This window comes from Balaenoptera musculus, chromosome 11, assembly GCF_009873245.2.
Source record: "Balaenoptera musculus isolate JJ_BM4_2016_0621 chromosome 11, mBalMus1.pri.v3, whole genome shotgun sequence".
NCBI classification, from domain to species: domain Eukaryota; kingdom Metazoa; phylum Chordata; class Mammalia; order Artiodactyla; family Balaenopteridae; genus Balaenoptera; species Balaenoptera musculus.
The window spans coordinates 22874417-22893421 of record NC_045795.1 but is presented as its reverse complement, the minus strand read 5'-3'; the positions used below and the strand labels follow the sequence as shown (position 1 = coordinate 22893421).

The following is a 19005-nucleotide window of genomic DNA, read 5'->3' as shown; positions in this document are numbered from 1 at the left end:
GCCGGAAGCGGAAGCCGCGCTGAGAGGTTCGTGTCAGTGGAAGCCCGGGTATCGGCGGGCGGCCGCGAGAAGGCCTAGCGGCGCCTGGGGAACAAGGAGAAGGCGGGGGGCCGGAGGGGAAAACCAGCAGCAGGAGTTAAGGGCGAGAAGAGACCCGGAGGGGCAGGTGGCTGAAATGCGGTCGTCCAGGTGCCCCGAGGAATACTCTGGAGAAAGAGGGCCGCGCATGCGCGTGGCGGAGCGCTGAAGCCCATTGCCCACAGGGCGTCTACGGGCGCCGGGGCAGGCGGGACCGTCCCGCCCAGGGTGTGGGCCCGGGCTCTGGCCCGGCTCGGGCTGGTCCCGGTTGGGGCTGGGAGCCGCCGGGGGCGGGACAAGGGCGGGTTGCGAACTTTGAGCTACACTGCTCCTCTCTCCAGGCCAGTCCCGGGAGAAGGTGGCTCGCCGAGTCGGCGGCCAATTACGTGGTGGACCTGCGGGTCTCAGCTGGCACGTCACTTCCGACAAATTGAGTTTAAGCCTTTTAACATTCAAGGATTAGCTCAGTTTTCCCTGCCGTGGACTTCGGATGCTGGTCACCTTGTCCTTGCTAGGCGAGCTTTACGGAAATAATCTACCTCCTCCGATGGAGTGGAAGCCCCGAAAGAGCTGGTACTGTGACTCTGCTGCTCCCCTTTGTGTCCTCAGCTCCTCGCTCGGTGCCCGACCGCAGCGAGCGCGCCGTGAGCACCCATTCTGGGTGCGAGCCAATTCCGTCTTTTTCCAGTTTTGTGGCTTTGGCTTGAGTTTCTCCTCAAGAGCAGATGGTGGTTGTGCGGGGACTCCGGACTCCTGCGTTATAGCCTCCTTACTTTCCTCTCCTGTTGCTGGAAGCTTCGCAGCCCTGTGACTTTGGAGGACGAGAGCGAGATGATGAGGCTGGGGAAAAGTCGGCGGACAGAGGTGTGATGAGACTGGGAGGAGGTGCTGAGTTGAGTTGATGGAGCTGGGGAGGAGTCGATGCTGGGTAAAAGGGTGATGGGACTGGGGAGAAGTTGGGGCTGGGGAAAGGTGTGCTGCGGCTGGGCAGGAGTTAGTGCTAAGAGTGGACACTGCTGGTAGGAAACGCAGCTCGCCCCGCCTTCTCTCTGCCAACACTTGGCATACAGAATGCTAACCGAAAGAAATGAGCACATTTTGGTGTACCCTTCCAGGTGAAATGGCCCAATGGCCCTACTTGTTCCTGTGTAAGTTGTGATGCTGTTTACAAACACTGTGCAGTATTTAACCTCTCATCCTGGGAGCCAGGAACTATTTATTTGGAGAAAATATCTCATGTGGGAGGTATAAAGATTTAGGGTCAGGCATGCTAAATACAGCTGGTCTGCTTTTTCTTCACTGTTCTTTGCTTTTTGTTCACTTTTTTTCAGTAGCAGTGATTTGAAGAGGATTAAACTTGATAAAATTACATTTATTAACTTCTTTTCCCCTCATTGTTATTTGACCATTGGGAATTTTAGCAGCAGTACTTTTTCTAGTTCACGGACTGCCTCAGTTCTAAGGTAGGGTAGTTTGAAAGCCACAAACTGAGGGGTCAGCCTCTTTATCCTTACTTTATAGGGAGCGTGGTGAGGTTTGGTTCTGGTTATGATTTGTAACTTTTAAGGTGTTGGCTAGCACTTCATTCTGGCTTTCTGTTTGTAGGTGGCCAGGGGTGGTAATATTAAGCAAATTTCCAGGAGGAAGTGCATTTCTGAGGAATATAAAGAATGTGTTGGCCTGGAGACTAATAGATTATTAAGATGACTTTATGCTCAGTATGGAAGGAAAGGGGGAGAATGTCTAGGTAAAACTATAAAATTATGAAGGGCATGTACTATGTCATAGAACAGGGTTTGGCAAACCTTTCCTGTAAGGAGCCAAATAGGACATATTTTTGGCTTTGTTGCCCATACTCAGTTCTGTCTTTGTAGTATGAAAATAGCGTTAGACTATACTAAATGAGTGAGCGTTGCTGAAATTTGAATTTCATATAAATTCTTCACTTGCCTTGAAATTTTATTCTCCTTTTGATTTTACCCCCAATCATTTAAAAATGTAAACACATTTCTTAGCTTGTGGGCTGTACAAACACAGGTAGCAGACCATAGTTCGCTGACCCCTGACATAGAACAGTAATGAAGTACCCAATATTTTTCAAGAGAGAATGCCTGGGAAAGTGGGTGAACACAATGCTGTGATCTCTTATTTCCATCTGTCTATATGATAACACACAAAATAATAATAAAGGAAATTTGAAATCTTAACACAAATTTGTTATGACCTGTGAAACCTTGGTCGCTGAGATTTATGAATATACTAAGATACAAGTACAATTCTTTAAACAAGGAAGGTATTCGTGTGTCTCAAATTAAAAGGGATTGCAGTTCAGGAGAGGTGGAATAACACTGAATTGTGATGTTGATTTATATCAACAAGGGATTCCAACATAGGAATATGCAAAAATGAATAATAGTAATATGAATGATAATTTAAAAAAAATTAAATATACACTTTAATATTGTTTTTATATCAGTAAAAGATATATCTGATATATCTTTTATTCAGAAGATATCTTGGAACCACTGAGTCATATAGAGGAAAAGGATGTATTAGCAGTGCAGGTAGAAAACTGGTTGAGTCAGATATGAGATATGGTAGGGTTGGGGAGGGAGAGGGTTCACTGTCCAGACTTCTGAAATGCTTCCTCAGAAAAAGGCAAAGCATCTAATTTTCCCCCACCATTTTTTTAAATTATAAAAAATTTAAACTGCAGAAAGACAGTCGTCAGTCTTTTTATACTTTATCCTGTGCTTTTTATGCTTTACACACTGTGCTTTTTATACTTTATACTGGCTGTCTTTTATCTTCCCAATCAGTAACATTGGAACTACCTTGTTCTTTTTCAAGTCTATATCACTGCTTTCATTGTGTAGACGTATAATTTATTCAGCCATTTTGTTTAGAGAAGACATTTAGGGTTTTTCCAAGTCTTATTAAATAAAGGCTGTAGTGAACATTCTTGTACATATATCTTTTTCCCTCAGTTTTATTGTGATATAACTGACGTATAACACTGTGTTAGTTTAGGGTGTACAATGTAATGATTTGATATATTTGCCCCGATGTCTTTTTTTTTTTTTAACTTCTCAATAAGGAATGTGTCTTTTATTTTTTTTTGAATTTTTGAAATTTATTTTATTTTTTTAAACAGCAGGTTCTTATTAGTTATCCATTTTATACATATTAGTGTATACATGTCAATCCCAATCTCCCAGTTCATCCCACCACCACCACCCCGCACCCCGCCACTCTCCCTCCTTGGTGTCCATACCTTTGTTCTCTACATCTGTGTCTCTGTTTCTGCCCTGCAAACTGGTTCATCTGTACCATTTTTCTAGGTTCCACATATATGCGTTAATATACGGTATTTGTTTTTCTCTTTCTGACTTACTTCACTCTGTATGACAGTCTCTACATCCATCTACTTCTCTACAAATGACCCAATTTCATTCCTTTTAATGGCTGAGTAATATTCCGTTGTATATATGTACCACATCTTCTTTATCCATGCAACTGTAGATGGGCATTTAGGTTGCTTCCATGACATGACTATTGTAAATAGTGCTGCAATGAACATTGGGGTGCATGTGTCTTTTTGAGTTATGGTTTTCTCTGAGTATATGCCCAGTAGTGGGATTGCTGGGTCATATGGTAGTTCTATTTTTAGTTTTTTAAGGAACCTCCATACTGTTCTCCATAGTGGCTGTATCAATTTACATTCCCACCAACAGTGCAAGGGGATTCCCTTTTCTCCACACCCTCTCCAGCATTTGTTGTTTGTAGATTTTCTGAAGATGCCCATTCTAACTGGTGTGAGGTGATACCTCACTGTAGTTTTGACTTGCATTTCTCTAATAATTAGTGATGTTGAGCAGCTTTTCATGTGCTTCTTGGCCATCTGTATGTCTTCTTTGGAGAAATGTCTATTTAGGTCTTATGCCCATTTTTTGATTGGGTTGTTTGGGCTTTTTTTACATTGAGCTACATGAGCTGTTTATATATTTTGGAGATTAATACTTTGTCCGTTGATTCGTTTACAAATATTTTCTCCCATTCTGAGGGTTGTCTTTTCGTCTTGTTTGTGCTTTCCTTTGCTTTGCAAAAGCTTTTAAGTTTCATTAGGTCCCATTTGTTTATTTTTGTTTTTATTTCCATTACTCTAGGAGGTGGATCAAAAAGATCTTGCTGTGATTTATGTCAAAGAGTCTTCTTCCTATGTTTTCCTCTAAGAGTTTTATAGTGTTCGGTCTTACATTTAGGTCTCGAATCCATTTTGAGTTTATTTTTGTGTATGGTGTTAGGGAGTATTCTAATTTCATTCTTTTACATGTAGCTGTCCAGTTTTCCCAGCACCACTGATTGAAGAGACTGTCTTTTCTCCATTATATATCCTTGCCTCCTTTGTCGTAGATTAGTTGACTACAGGTGTGTGGGTTTATCTCTGGGCTTTCTATCCTGTTCCATTGATCTATATTTCTGTTTTTGTGCCAGTACCATATTGTCTTCTTTTTCTTTTTCATTTTATTTTTATTTATTTATTATTTTTGGCTTCGTTGGGTCTTCATTGCTGCACGCAGGCTTTCTCTAGTTGTGGCGAGCGGAGGCTACTCTTCGTTGTGGTGCATGGGATTCTCATTGCAGTGGCTTCTCTTGTTGTGGAGCACGGGCTCTAGGTGTGCGGGCTTCAGTAGTTGTGGCTCACGGGCTCTAGAGCACAGGCTCAGTAGTTGTGGCGCACGGGCTTAGTTGCTCCACGGTATGTGGGATCTTCCCGGACGAGACCTCGAACCCGTGTCCCTTGCTTCGGCAGGCGGATTCTTAACCACTGCACCACCAGGGAAGCCCTGTCATATTGTCTTGATTACTGTAGCTTTGTAGTATACTCTGAAGTCAGGGAGTCTGATTCGTCCAGCTCCGTTTTTTTCCCTCAAGACTGCTTTGGCTATTCGGGGTCTTTTGTGTCTCCATACAAATTTTAAGATTTTTTAATTTTAGTTCTGTAAAAAATGCCATTGGGGGGCTTCCCTGGTGGCGCAGTGGTTGAGAATCTGCCTGCCAATGCAGGGGACACAGGTTCGAGCCCTGGTCTGGGAAGATCCCACATGCCGCGGAGCAACTGGGCCTGTGAGCCACAATTGCTGAGCCTGCGCGTCTGGAGCCTGTGCGCCGCAACAAGAGAGGCTGCAATAGTGAGAGGCCCACGCACCGCGATGAAGAGTGGCCCCCGCTTGCCGCAACTGGAGAAAGCCCTCGCACAGAAACGAAGATCCAACACAGCCATAAATAAGTAAATAAAATTAAAAAAAAAAAAAAAAAAACGTAAAATAACCCAAACGATTGAGTTGGGGAAATGAAACAACTATTTAAAAAAAAAAAAAAAGCCATTGGTAATTTGATAGGGATTGCATTGAATCTGTAGATTGCTTTGGGTAGTATAGTCATTTTCACGATATTGATTCTTCCAATCCAAGAACATGGTATATCTCTCCATCTGTTTGTATCATCTTTAATGTCTTTCATCAGTGTCTTATAGTTTTCTTCATACAGGTCTTTTGTCTCCCTAGGTAGGTTTATTCCTAGGTATTTTATTCTTTTTGTTGCAATGGTAAATGGGAGTGTTTCCTTAATTTCTCTTTCAGAATTTTGATCATTTGTGTATAGGAATACAGTAGATTTCTGTGCATTAATTTTGTATCCTGCAACTTTACCAAATTCATGGATTAGCTCTAGTAGTTTTCTGGTGGCATTAGGATTCTCTATGTATAGTATCATGTCATCTGCAAACAGTGACAGTTTTACTTTTTCTTTTCCAATTTGTATTCCTTTTATTTCTATTTCTTCTCTGATTGCTGTGGCTAGGACTTCCAAAATATGTTGAATAATAGTGGCGAGAGTGGACATCCTCATCTTGTTCCTGATCTTAGAGGAAATGCCTTCAGTTTTTCACTATTGATAATGATGTTTGCTATGGGTTTATTGTATATGGCCTTTATTACATTGAGGTAGGGTCCCTGTATGCCCACTTTTTGGAGAGTTTTTATCATAAATGGGTGTTGTGTTGAATTTTGTCAGAAGCTTTTTCTGCATCTATTGAGATGATCATATGGTTTTTATTCTTCAATTTGTTAATATGGTGTATCACATTGGTTGATTTGCGTATATTGAAGAATCCTTGCATCCCTGGGATAAATCCCACTTGATCATGGTGTATGATCCTTTTAATGTGCTGTTGGATTCTGTTTGCTAGTATTTTGTTGAGGATTTTTGCATCTATATTCATCAGTGATATTGGTCTGTAATTTTCTTTTTTTGTAGTATCTTTGTCTGGTTTTGGTATCAGGGTGATGGTGGCCTCATAGAATGAGTTTGGGAGTCTTCCTTCCTCTGCAATTTTTTGGAAGAGTTTGAGAAGGATGGGTGTTAGCTCTTCTCTAAATGTTTGATAGAATTCACATATGAAACCATCTGGTCCTGGACTTTTGTTTGTTGGTAGATTTTTAATCACAGTTTCAATTTCCTTACTTCTGATTGGTCTGTTCATATTTTCTATTTCTTCCTGGTTCAGTCTTGGAAGGTTATACGTTTCTAAGAATTTGTCCATTTCTTCCAGGTTGTCCATTTTATTGGCATAGAGTTGCTTGTAGTAGTCTCTTAGGATGCTTTGTATTTCTGCCATGTCTGTTGTAACTTCTTCTTTTTCATGTCTAATTTTATTGATTTGAGTCCTCTCCCTCCTTTTCTTGATGAGTCTGGCTAATGGTTTATCAATTTTGTTTATGTTCTCAAAGAACCAGTTTTATTGATCTTTGCTGTTGTTTTCTATGTTTCTATTTCATTTATTTCTGCTCTGATCTTTATGATTTCTTTCCTTCTGCTAACTTTGGGTTTTGTTTGTTCTTCTTTCTCTAGTTCTTTCAGGTGTAGGAACCTAAGATTGTTTATTTGAGATTTTTCTTGTTTCTTGAGGTAGGATTGTATTGCTATAAACTTCCCTCTTAGAACTGCTTTTGCTGCATCCCATAGGTTTTGGATCATCATGTTTTCGTTGTCATTTGTCTCTCGGTATTTTTTGATTTCCTCTTTGATTTCTTCAGTGATCTCTTGGTTATTTAGTAACATATTGTTTAGCCTCCATGTGCTTGTGTTTTTTATGTTTTTTTCACTGTAATTGATTTCTAATCTCATAGCATTGTGGTCAGAAAAGATGCTTGATATGATTTCAGTTTTCTTAAATTTACTGAGGCTTGATTTGTGACCAAGATGTGATCTGTCCTGGAGAAGGTTCCGTGTGCACTTGAGAAGAAAGTGTAATCTGCCGTTTTTGGATGGAATGTCCCATAAATACCAATTAAATCTATCTGGTCTATTGTGTCATTTAAAGCTTGTGATTCCTTATAATTTTCTGTTTGGATGATCTGTCCATTGGTGTAAATGAGGTGTTAAAGTCCCTCACTATTATTGTGTTACTGTTGATTTCCTCTTTTATAGCTGTTAGCAGTTGCCTTATGTATTGAGGTGCTTCTATGTTGGGTACATATATATATATATATATATATATATATATATATATATATATATGTATATATGTATATTTATATATATATATATATACACATACACATATATATGTATATGTGTGTGTGTGTATGTATATATATGTACATATATATATATATATATATCAAATTGTTATATTTTCTTTTTGGATTTATCCCTTGATCATTATGTAGTGTCCTTCCTTGTCTCTTGCAACATTCTTTATTTTAAAGTCTATTTTATCTGATATGAATATTGCTACTCCAGCTTTCTTTTGATTTCCATTTGCATGGAATATCTTTTTCCATTCCCTCACTTTCAGTCTGTATGTGTCCCTGGGTCTGAAGTGGGTCTCTTGTAGACAAGCATATAGATGGGTCTTGTTTTTGTATCCATTCAGTGAGCCTGCGTCTTTTGGTTGGAACATTTAATCCATTCACGTTTAAGGTAATTATCAATATGTATGTTCCTATGACCATTTTCTTAATTGTTATGGGTTTGTTTTTGTAGGTCCTTTTCTTCTCTTGTGTTTCCCACTTAGAGAAGTTCCTTTAGCGTTTGTTGTAGAGCTGGTTTGGTGGTGCTGAATTCTCTTAGCTTTTGCTTGTCTGTAAAGCTTTTGATTTCTCCATTGAATCTGAATGAGATCCTTGCCAGGTAGAGTAATCTTGGTTGTAGGTTCTTCCCTTTTATCACTTTAAATATATCATGCCACTCCCTTTAAATATATCATGCCACTCCTTTCTGGCTTGTAGAGTTTCTGCTGAGAAATCAGCTGTTAACCTTATGGGAGTTCCCTTGTAAGTTATTTGTTGTTTTTCCCTTGTTGCCTTCAATAATTTTTCTTTGTCTTTGATTTTTGTCGATTTGATTACTGTGTGTCTCAGCGTGTTTCTCCTTGGGTTTATCCTGCCTGGGACTCTCTGCACTTCCTGGACTTGGGTGGCTATTTCCTTTCCCATGTTAAGGAAGTTTTTGACTATAATCTCTTCAAATATTTTCTCAGGTCCTTTCTCTCTCTCTTCTCCTTCTGGGACCCCTATAATGTGAATGTTGTTGCAGTTAATGTTGTCCCAGAGGTCTCTTAGACTGTCTTCATTTCTTTTCATTCTTTTTTCTTTATTCTGTTCCACAGCCGTGAATTCCACCATTCTGTCTTCCAGGTCACTTATCCGTTCTTCTGCCTCAGTTATTCTGCTATTGATTCCTTCTAGTGTATTTTTCATTTCAGTTATTGTATTGCTCATCTCTGTTTGTTCTTTCTTCTAGGTCTTTGTTAAACATTTCTTGCATATTCTTGATCTTTGCCTCCATTCTTTTTCCGAGGTCCTGGATAATCTTCACTATCATTATTCTGAATTCTTTTTCTGGAAGGTTGCCTATCTCCACTTCATTTAGTTGTTTTTCTGGGGTTTTATCTTGTTCCTTCATCTGGTACAAAGTCCTCTGCCTTTTCATTTTGTCTATCTTTCTGTGAATGTGGTTTTCCTTCCACAAGCTTCAGAATTGTAGTTCTTCTTGCTTCTGCTCTGCACGTATGTCTTTAAATTGTCATACCATCTGTATTAGTAGGACAGATTTCTGGAAACTGAACTACTGAGTCAAAAGGCATGGAAATTTAAAATTCTAATTGTCTTCTAGTTTCCTTCCCGTAAGGTTGTACCGATTCCTGCCCACACCAGCATATTATGAGATAGTCTGTTTGCTTACAGTGGAGCCACTGTTGACATTTTCATATTTAAAAATTTTTGCTTTTTTTTTAAATTAAAATTGTAATGATTGCATAACAGGTCTTGTTCTGCAGGTGACATACATTTTCCAGTCTTTTATTAGCAGATGGGCATTTACTTAGTTTCCTGTTGTTACTTAGTTTCCTTTCTTTTGCCTTAGTTTCCTCTTTATTTTATTTTGCTGCTGCATAAATAGTGTTAGACTAAAGATTCTCTGAACTTTTGTCCTTATGTGCTAGTGGATTCATTACTGTGAAGACGGTTCCGGGGTTGAAGGGTATTATTTACAATCAGCTCTCTGTATCCGTGGGTTCTGTATCTGTAGGTTCTGCATCTGTGGATACAGAGGGCTGCCATTTTTTAGAAGGGACTTGAGCATCAGTGGATTTTGGTATCTGTGGAACAACTGTAGTACTAATTTTTATGGATATTTCATTGCTGCATTTTTTTCTTTTTTCTTTTCTTTTGGTTGTGTTGGGTCTTTGTTGCTACACGTGAGCTTTCTTTAGTTGCGATGAGCGGGGGCTTCTCTTCGTTGTGGTGTGTGGGCTTCTCACTGCGGTGGCTTCTCTTGTTGCAGAGCATGGGCTCTAGGTGTGCGGGCTACAGTAGTTGTGGCACTTGGGTTCAGTAGTTGTGGCTCGTGGTCTCTAGAGTGCAGGCTCAGTAGCTGTGGTGCACGGGCTTAGTTACTCCGCAGCATGTGGGATCTTCCTGGACCAGGGCTCGAACCCATGTCCCCTGTGTTGGCAGGCGGATTCTTAACCACTGTGCCACGAGGGAAGCCCCCCCTTACTGCTTTTTAGGAAGGCTGTTATTCTTTACATTTACCTTGGCAGCAGTGTATGAGCTTTCCCCTTTCCTGCATCCCCAGGAGAGAGAGTTATTATCTGTTTTTATTTTTTTTCTGGCCAGTAAAAAATGTCTTGGTTATTTGAATTACACTTTTTCTTACTTAGTAATTTTGAATATCTTTTTGTTGTTATTGTTTGTTTGTTTGTTATTGGGATTTGTTTTCTGTGCATTTCCAATCCTGTCTTTTGCCTGTTTTTCCTGTTGGGTTGTCTGTCTTTTGCTTATCAATTTATACATACATACATACACACACTTGACATACTGTCCTCATTAAGAAATCTAGCCTGACCCTCAGATTCTAATTTACTTTCCTAGGTTTTCTTACAGTGTTTTTTATTTTTTGCATTTAAGTCTTTATCTTTGTTTTTTTGTGTTTTTTAAAAAATTAATTAGTTAATTAATTAATTAATTAATGTCTGTGTTGGGTCTTCGTTTCTGTGCGAGGGCTTTCTCTAGTTGCGGCGAGTGGGGGCCACTCTTCATCGCGGTGCGCGGGCCTCTCACTGTCGCGGCCTCTCTTGTTGCGGAGCACAGGCTCCAGACGCGCAGGCTCAGTAGTTGTGGCTCACGGGCCTAGTCGCTCCACGGCATGTGGGATCTTCCCAGACCAGGGCTCAAACCCGTGTCCCCTGCATTGGCAGGCAGATTCTCAACCACTGCGCCACTAGGGAAGCCCTTTATCTTTGTTTTTAAAAATATGATGTAAAGGGAAGATCTTTATTTTTCTCTAGAGCAGTGCTGTCCAGTAGAAATAAAATGCAAGATACTTACGTAATTTTAAGTTTTCTAGTCAAAGCTGCATTAAAAAAAAGTAAAAAGAAGTGAAATTAATTGTAATAATATATTTTATTTCACCAACTTAACCCATTATATCAAAAATATTTTTACATGTGATGCATTTTAAACAATTATTAGTGGGATATTTTATGTTTTCTCAGACTAAGTCTTTGAAATCCAATGTGTATTTTACACTCATATCAAATCTCAATTCTAGACTAGGCGCATTTTAGGTGCTTAGTGGCCACATGAGGCTAGTTGTTACTGTTGAATAGCATGCATTAGATGGCTTAGATGGATGGCTAGTTGTACTAGCTACATTTATTAAATAATCATCCTCTTTTCATTGAATTAAACTATCACACTTGTCATATCTGAAATTCTTTCATAGTGAGATCTGTTTCTGGATTTTTGATTCTATATTCTAATCTTCTATTTATCTCTTCTTACACCAACACCATAGATTTTATTTCATTGATTTTATAGTATTTTCTGAAATCTAGACAGGCAAGTCTCTCTTTCCTGTTATTTTTATACTTTTTCTTAGATGTTTTTGGACATGTATTCCCTATACACTCTGAAATCATTTTTTACTGTTCTCTCCCATGAAAGAAAAAGAGAAAAACCTATTGTGATTCTAAACGGAAAAACATTAAATGTATAATTTAACTTGGGTATTGTTGGTATTTTTTATGTGTCTTCCCAGCCAAGAATGTGGTTTGTTTTCCATTTATTTAGGTCTTGTTTTATTTCTTCAGTAAGATCTTCATTTTTTAAAAAAAATTTATTTAATTTTGGCTGTGCTGGGTCTTTGTTGCTGTGCACGGGCTTTCTCTAGTTCCTACGAGTGGGGGCTACTCTTCATTGTGGTGCGCGAGTTTCTCACTGTGGTGGCTTCTCTTGTTGTGGAGCTCAGGCTCTAGGCGAGCGGGTTTCAGTAGTTGTGGCACATGGGCTCAGTAGTTGTGGCTCGTGGGCTCTAGAGTGCAGGCTCAGTAGTTGTGGCGTATGGGCTTAGTTGCTCCATGGCATGTGAGATCTTCCCAGACCAGGGCTCCAACCCGTGTCCCCTGCATTGGCAGGTGGATTCTCGACCACTGTGCCACCAGGGAAGTCCCAAAATCTTCATTTTTAAAAAACAGATTCATTTAGCATTTTTTTGGCTGTTATGAGTGGAGATTTTCCCCCAGTTTCTGATAAGCATACCAGGTGCTTCATTGCTTGGATAAAGAAGTAAGAAATAATTGATATTTGACTATTTCTTATATCTAGACCCCCGTCACAATCTCTTACTAATAGTAGTAAATTTTGAATTATAGAGTTCATTTAAGTATTAACTGGCACTCCGTGTTTTCATAGGTTTCCCCAGACAATTCTTGTGCATTTGGCCAGAGAAGCTCATTTGAGATCTGCTAATCTGTATGCTAAAGATTCTCAAAATTTGTTTCTGGCTTATATGTCTCTCCTGAAACTCACACATCTGGAGCTCAACATGTATGAACTGAGATTTTTCCCTCTCACTCACAGCTAATGTGTTACTGAGTTCCTGGAATTCTTCTTAACTGCTGCCCTTCTCTCCCTCCCTAGAGTATCAAAGAATTTGTAGGTATTTAAAAAACTACTGCAGAGATTAAAGGGTCTCAATTTATAGAGCCTTCAGAAGTAAATTTCCCTGCCCTTTACATCACCTGTGAAGGTGCTCTTTTGGTTTGAATTGCTCAGTCATTCTGTTGCTCTCACGAGTACCCCTTTCCATGTGCTAATACAGTTACTAGCGTTGATATCTATCCTTTTCTGTCTGAGAAGATAAAAAAATCCTAAATCCTAGGGCACATAGAAGGAAAACATGTACTGGGAGGGGGGTATGTATTAGTTTCCTAGGGTTGCTATAACAAGGTATCACAAACTGGTGGCTTAAAAGAACAAAATTTATTCTCTCACAGGTCTGGAGGAAGACTGAAATCAAGGTGTTGGTCAGGTTGATTGCTTCTGGAGGCTCTGAGGGAGAATCTGTTCCATGCCTCTCTCCTAGCTTCTTGTGGTGGCTGGCAATACTTTGTGTTCCTTGGCAGTCTCTCTCTCCACTGTCACATGGTGTTCTCTGTGTGTGTGTGTGTGTGTGTGTGTGTGTGTCTGTGTGTCTGTGTCTGTGTCCAAAATTCCCTCTTCTAAAAAGAACATCAGTCATTGGATTAATGCCCATCTTAATCCAGTATGCCCTCATTTTAACTTGATTACATTTACAAGGACCCTATTTCCAAATAAGATTGCATTCTGAGGTTCCTAGTGGACATGAATTTTGGGGGGACACTATTCAACCCAATATAGGGTATAAATTTTAAATTTCACTGGTGTCTGTAGACACTTCACCAGAGAGAAGTTTACATGACACTGCAATATCCAGATGTCCTTGATGTAGACATTGAGTTGGTCAGTGGACTAGTCAGATTGTAGAACCATGGCTGCTACTTGTTCATATGCAAATATTTGGTTATGGGAAGCTAAGAGAATTAGTACTAAGTAGGAGAAGTTGAAAATAGTAACTGGCATAAAGATGATTTTTCTAACCACTTTTACGTATGCTCTCATTGTCAGCTGAGCCTGGGAAATTTGCCACTTTTGATCATCTGACTCTGTGTCATGATACCACCTTGCTTGATTACTTGGTGCCAAGGGGATCATACCAGAGGTCATCCCTGGTATTCTTTGGTCTGTAGGCAAAGCCTTTTTTCAAATCACACAAGTGCAAGATGTGCTTATCTAAGTGACACTTCAGTAGAGGAATCATGGGATTGTCAAGCTCTCCTCCACTCCCCTTGCTTGATATGAATAGAAGAGGCACTTTTACCTCCAGGAAAGATTGCAGAATTTGGTTTTCTTGATTCTCAAGCTGGCTCTATTTTAGGGAGGGGACCAAAAGGAGAAGTGGCTTCTCCTAGTACAGTGAGTATGTAGTAGGTATTCTATAAATGTTTGTTGAATTAAAGAATCTTTTTCTCATAGGGGTAGCTGTTGGCATAATACATAGCTAATATTTATCTATATAGTGCTTTTAGTGCTTTGTCTCCTTTGACTTCCACAACATTAGTATGTGGAAGGTTTTATTACTCCAGCTCTCCCCACTGCCAAATTATCATCCATCAGAACTAAGTTATTGTTATTTGTACTTCCCTAAATCTAGTGCCCTATTTCACAGCTTGATGCCTTTGTTTTCCTGGATTCCTCTTAATCTTGCTCCCACCTCCAAGTTGTTAATATTTTTCTTTGGTAAACTTCTGTACTTTTATAGTGTTCTTGAACTATTGATGTTTTTTATATCTGTCCTCCACTGGAGTAGGAGCTACTTGAGAGCAGAAATTGTCTTTGTTTTCCCATTGCTTCACAGTGTCTGACACACAGGAAGCCTTAGCTCAAAGAAGGAGATCAAGGCTTGGAATGAATGAGTAATTTGCCTGCGGTCACACAGCTGCTGTATGGCAGAGCCAGAGGAGAATCTAGATCCTTAACCACTCAAGAACTAGAAAGAAGAAAACACTGCACGGGTGTCAGGAGACCCAAGGACTAACCTTGAGTTGGCAGCTCTTGTGTCATCCTACCTAGGTGAGATTCTTTACCTTTATGGTATCAGTATTTCGGTTCTTGTTTGTAATGCTCTTTTTAGGACCATCAACCAAAGGTTCTTTTTGTATGCATTTCTTCCAAGGAAATTGAAAAAGTCTCAACTCCCTATAGATACCTTTTAAGATAAATCGCTGAAGAGAACTGTTGGCTATAATGAAGGTATGGAGAATTTCCTTTTCCGGCTCAAGAGTATCCCTCCTATGAGGAGTTCAGACTAGGTGCTCTATAAGGCCCTTTTGGATTTTATATTGCAAGTCTTTCTACCTCACCTGAATGCTCTCCATTAATGACTCCACTACCCTTTATTCTTTCTTTCCCTCATCTTCATGTTGCGATGGAACGTTTCCTCAGGAGCGACCACCTTCTGCTCTCCATGGTCCTGAAAAGATGTCTCTGGGTTTTCTGAAAGTTTCTGTTTCCCAAATGCAAATTTGAGTTTTGATTGGTTCTTGAAGAAAAAGAAGATGGCAGATGATCTGCTAATGACTTACTGGAAAACACAGGAGAATGAAAGGCACTACCCAGGTGGTAGAGTCAGATCTTCTGTTATTTTGCATTTCTCCATCTCTCCCTCTTTCTTTTGGCTGCCTCAGTGAGTCCAACTCTGCTTCTCTTGTTGCTGAGGTCTCAGACCTTATGATTTACTCTAGAGGTGCTGGCAGAACTGAGCTCAGATTTAGGATTAAGGAGATTAGGACTGGAGAAGGATTAGGTAGGTTCCAGAGGCTGATGGGTTTATCTGTCAGAGAGACTTCAGGAGCTCTGTATCTCTCACACTCAGACCTTTGTCCACTCTGGGAGCAACACAGTGTTGTCACTGATCATGCCCTGATTCACTTCAGTGAATCCCTGAGGAACTAGAATGTCCTCCCTCCCATCCTAAGAATTCCACTGCTTAGGAAGTGACCCAAAAGTTATAGCCTCTAAAATCCTCTCCCTGTTCCCATAGAGCACTGCAGAAAGATTCCAGGTGGAGATCCTGACCCTTACGATGTGAAACTACTGGGATGAGATTTTTTTTTCTTCCTTTTGTTTTTAAAGGGCATTTTCTTTGCTGTTGATATCCAGTGCTTCACTGCTTTGTTAATTATGTTGTAATTCCTCTCCTGTATCCCTCCCATTTAATTAATTGCCAGTTTCTGACATTTCTAAACATCTTAGCTGTCCCCTCCTTCCTTTTCCACTTTGACTGTCCTATTTCAGGCCCTTCCTATACTGTGGCAGCTGACTCCCTACTTTTATCTGAGCATTTGGTCTCACTCCCTTGCCTCACTCCCAGTCTTTCCTCTGTACTGCCTCCTCGGTGATATTTCTGACTCAGAACTCTGTAGTATTCCCCTACTCAGTCATCTTTGATGATGACTTTTATCCTTCACTGATTGGGTAAGACCTAAATCTCTCTGGAATGGCTTACAAGGCTCTTTATGATCTTGTCCAATGGGCTGTCCTAACTTTATAGGTGGGAGATTTGTGAGGAAGAACAGACCACTTGTAGAGAAATAGACACTGCATCTTTGTGCACTTAGGTATATGGGGGATTCCATATGTGGTCCCATTCAAATGTAAGGAGAGAAAGTTTAAAACAGCTTTCTACAGTCTTTGTTTTGGCTGGTGAAAGGAGCAAAGTGATCCTTCTCGTTTGTCAAACTGAGCACTTTCTAGAGAAGCCAAGATCTTTGCAAACTGCTCATGGAAATTACTCTCTCTCTTTGCAGTAGAGGTGGGCCATGGACCACTGAGGACACTTATTAAGCATGTACTCCTCAAATATTGAAGGAAGAGTCCATCAGTAGCAAACTTTTATTGAGAGACTGTGTTAGGCATTGTGCTAGGTCCCATGGATACCAGTGAACAAGACAGACATAGTCCCTTCAGGAATCTGAGGTCATAGCTGGGAAAAGAGACAGCTAATTCCAAAATGTTTCTCCAGAGATATAGCCAGTTCCAAACTAACTGTAGTCTTGATCATAACTCCTTTATTTTTTATTTTTTTCGTAACTCCCTTAGAGTTATTGTTTTCATAGTCTTTTTTCTTTTATCAGTCTTTATAGTGCTTCCTCTTTTTTGCTTTCAAATCAGAATTTAACAAAGCTTTTATTGGCCCGGCTGACCTATGTAGCAACAATCTTCCCTTTGCTGCAGTGAGAGAAGTGGTCTGCATTTATTTTACTTTCCTCAATTCTCATCTTTCCCCATGGGGGCCCAGTGTGCAATGGCTGCAAACAGCAGCCTCCTCGGTAGTGTATGCAGCCTGTTGCCTGAATGGGTTGCCCTAAGGGACCTTGGAGACAGCCCTTTCCAGTGGACATTCATGACTGGCATGCTGTCCCCAGTCTAGGCTCCAGACAGGTATGTGCGGTGTCTTTGGAAAGCCCCAGGGCACAGTGGCCAGGGTCCACATTGGCCAAATCATAATGTCCATCCACACCAAGCTGCAGAACAAGGAGCATGTGATTGAGGCCCTCCGCAGGGCCAAGTTCAAGTTCCCTGGCCACCAGAAGATCCACATCTCCAAGAAGTGGGGATTTACTGTTTAATGGGGATGAATTTGAAAACATGGTGGCAGAAAAGTGGCTCATCCCGGATGGCTGTGTGGTCAAATGCATCCCTAATTGTGGCCCCTGGACAAATGGTGGGCCCTGCACTCTTGAGAGCTTTGGTGCTGTCCCCTCCTTACTCATGCCCACCAATAAATCCTACTTTCCTGTCAAAAAAAAAATTCTCATCTTTCTTTGACTTCTGCAGTCCCACTTCTTCTTGCCACTTAATTTACACTGTCTTCCAGTGGTCCTCAGAGGCCTTTCCTTAGTCTTCTCTATGGCACCTAACACCGCTCATGGTGCTCCCTCCTTAGTCTCAGAGCACTGTTGGATACCGTCCAGTCTGCTCAGTCTCTCCCTTTGTCCCCACCACCTCTTCCCCCTGCCCCCTCCACTTGCCTCTCCCATGAACCTCTAACAGACTCTTCCTCAACACCCTCCTCACATTCCCAAGATAAGCTGAGTCAAACTTTGAAGTGAAAAGAAAGTTTTATTTGGACATCATCTGCATTTTTTTAACATCTTTATTGGAGTATAATTGCTTTACAATGGTGTGTTAGTTTCTGCTTTATAGCAAAGTGAGTCAGCTATACATATACATATATCCCCATATCTCCTCCCTCTTGCATCTCCCTCCCACCCTCCCTATCCCACCCCTCTAGGTGGTCACAAAGCACCGAGCTGATCTCCCTGTGCTATGCGGCTGCTTCCCACTACCTATCGGTTTTACATTTGGTAGTGTACATATGTCCATGACACTCTCTCACTTCGTCCCAGCTTACCCTTCCCCCTCCCCGTGTCCTCAAGTCCATTCTCTACGTCTGCGTCTTTATTCCTGTCCTGCCCCTAGGTTCTTCAGAACCATTTTTTTTTTTTTAAGATTCCATATATATGTGTTAGCATACAGTATTTGTTTTTCTCTTTCTGACTTACTTCACTCTGTCTAGGTACATCCACCTCACTACAAATAACTCAATTTCGTTTCTTTTTATGAGCCCCGCTCTTGCCAACACCTTGATTGCAGCCTTGTAGGCACCCTGAAATAGATGACCCAGCTTATGCTGTGGTTGGATTGCTGACCCACAGAAACTGTGAGATGCTGTGAGATCCTCTTGTTTGGGGTAATTTGTTATGCAGTAATAGATAATATATTGCAGATGTACGGAAATGCCAACTGCCCAATAACTGGAGGCCTGGGGGCCCATGGCAAATTATAGACTCCTTTGCCAAGTGTTAAAAACACCACTGATCCAACTGGATGGTGATTTCTTGCAGCCCCACTCGCTGGGAGAAGAAGGAACCCCAGGTTCTAATTAGCTTATTATTCAGGCTACCCAGCATGAGTTCGCAGTGTTATTCTCAGACAGTTCTGCTTCTTGCATCATAAAGATAATAGAACAACACTAGAGTGAGTTAATGAGGTTAGGACAGTGGGTTATAGACCCCCTTATGTAGGGATGTGTTTTTCTAGACACTTGAAATCTCACTATGAGGAGAAAGAGTTGTTGAAGGTACTAAATAAACTTAAGAGAAAGGAGTTTCGAAGAAAATGTCAGTATCTTAACTAAGAAGTAATTTTGTGACCTCAAAGGGCAGGAAACAGGAAGCTGTAGGTAAGCTGTGCTAGAAGTGAAGGCTGATTTCTAACCAAATAAATTTCAAGAGAAAAAAACAAAAAGAAGAGAGGGAATCAGTAAGTTAGGAGACATAGCAACCGAAATCAATGAGTACATCTCTTTGGATCCTGGTTTAAACACCTCAGTTGTTAAGAAAAAAATATAATTAGGGAAGTGTGAACATGCACTGAATGTTTGATGATGTTAAGAATTGTTATTTTTAGAAATACTGTAATTATGAAATTTATA

At 40.5% G+C, this 19005-nt stretch overlaps 1 long non-coding RNA gene and 1 other non-coding gene across 2 annotated transcripts; both read left to right on the top strand.

Moving 5' to 3' along the window:
- Positions 1-33: 33 nt before the first annotated feature.
- On the top strand, positions 34-17339 carry LOC118903657. The gene is made up of 3 exons (XR_005021847.1): positions 34-942; positions 14365-14579; positions 14683-17339. It is a non-coding gene; the product is annotated as an uncharacterized LOC118903657 (long non-coding RNA).
- LOC118904584 lies at positions 16756-16894 on the top strand. Its single transcript, XR_005022037.1, has one exon. It is a non-coding gene; the product is annotated as a small nucleolar RNA SNORA70 (small nucleolar RNA).
- Positions 17340-19005: the final 1666 nt, after the last annotated feature.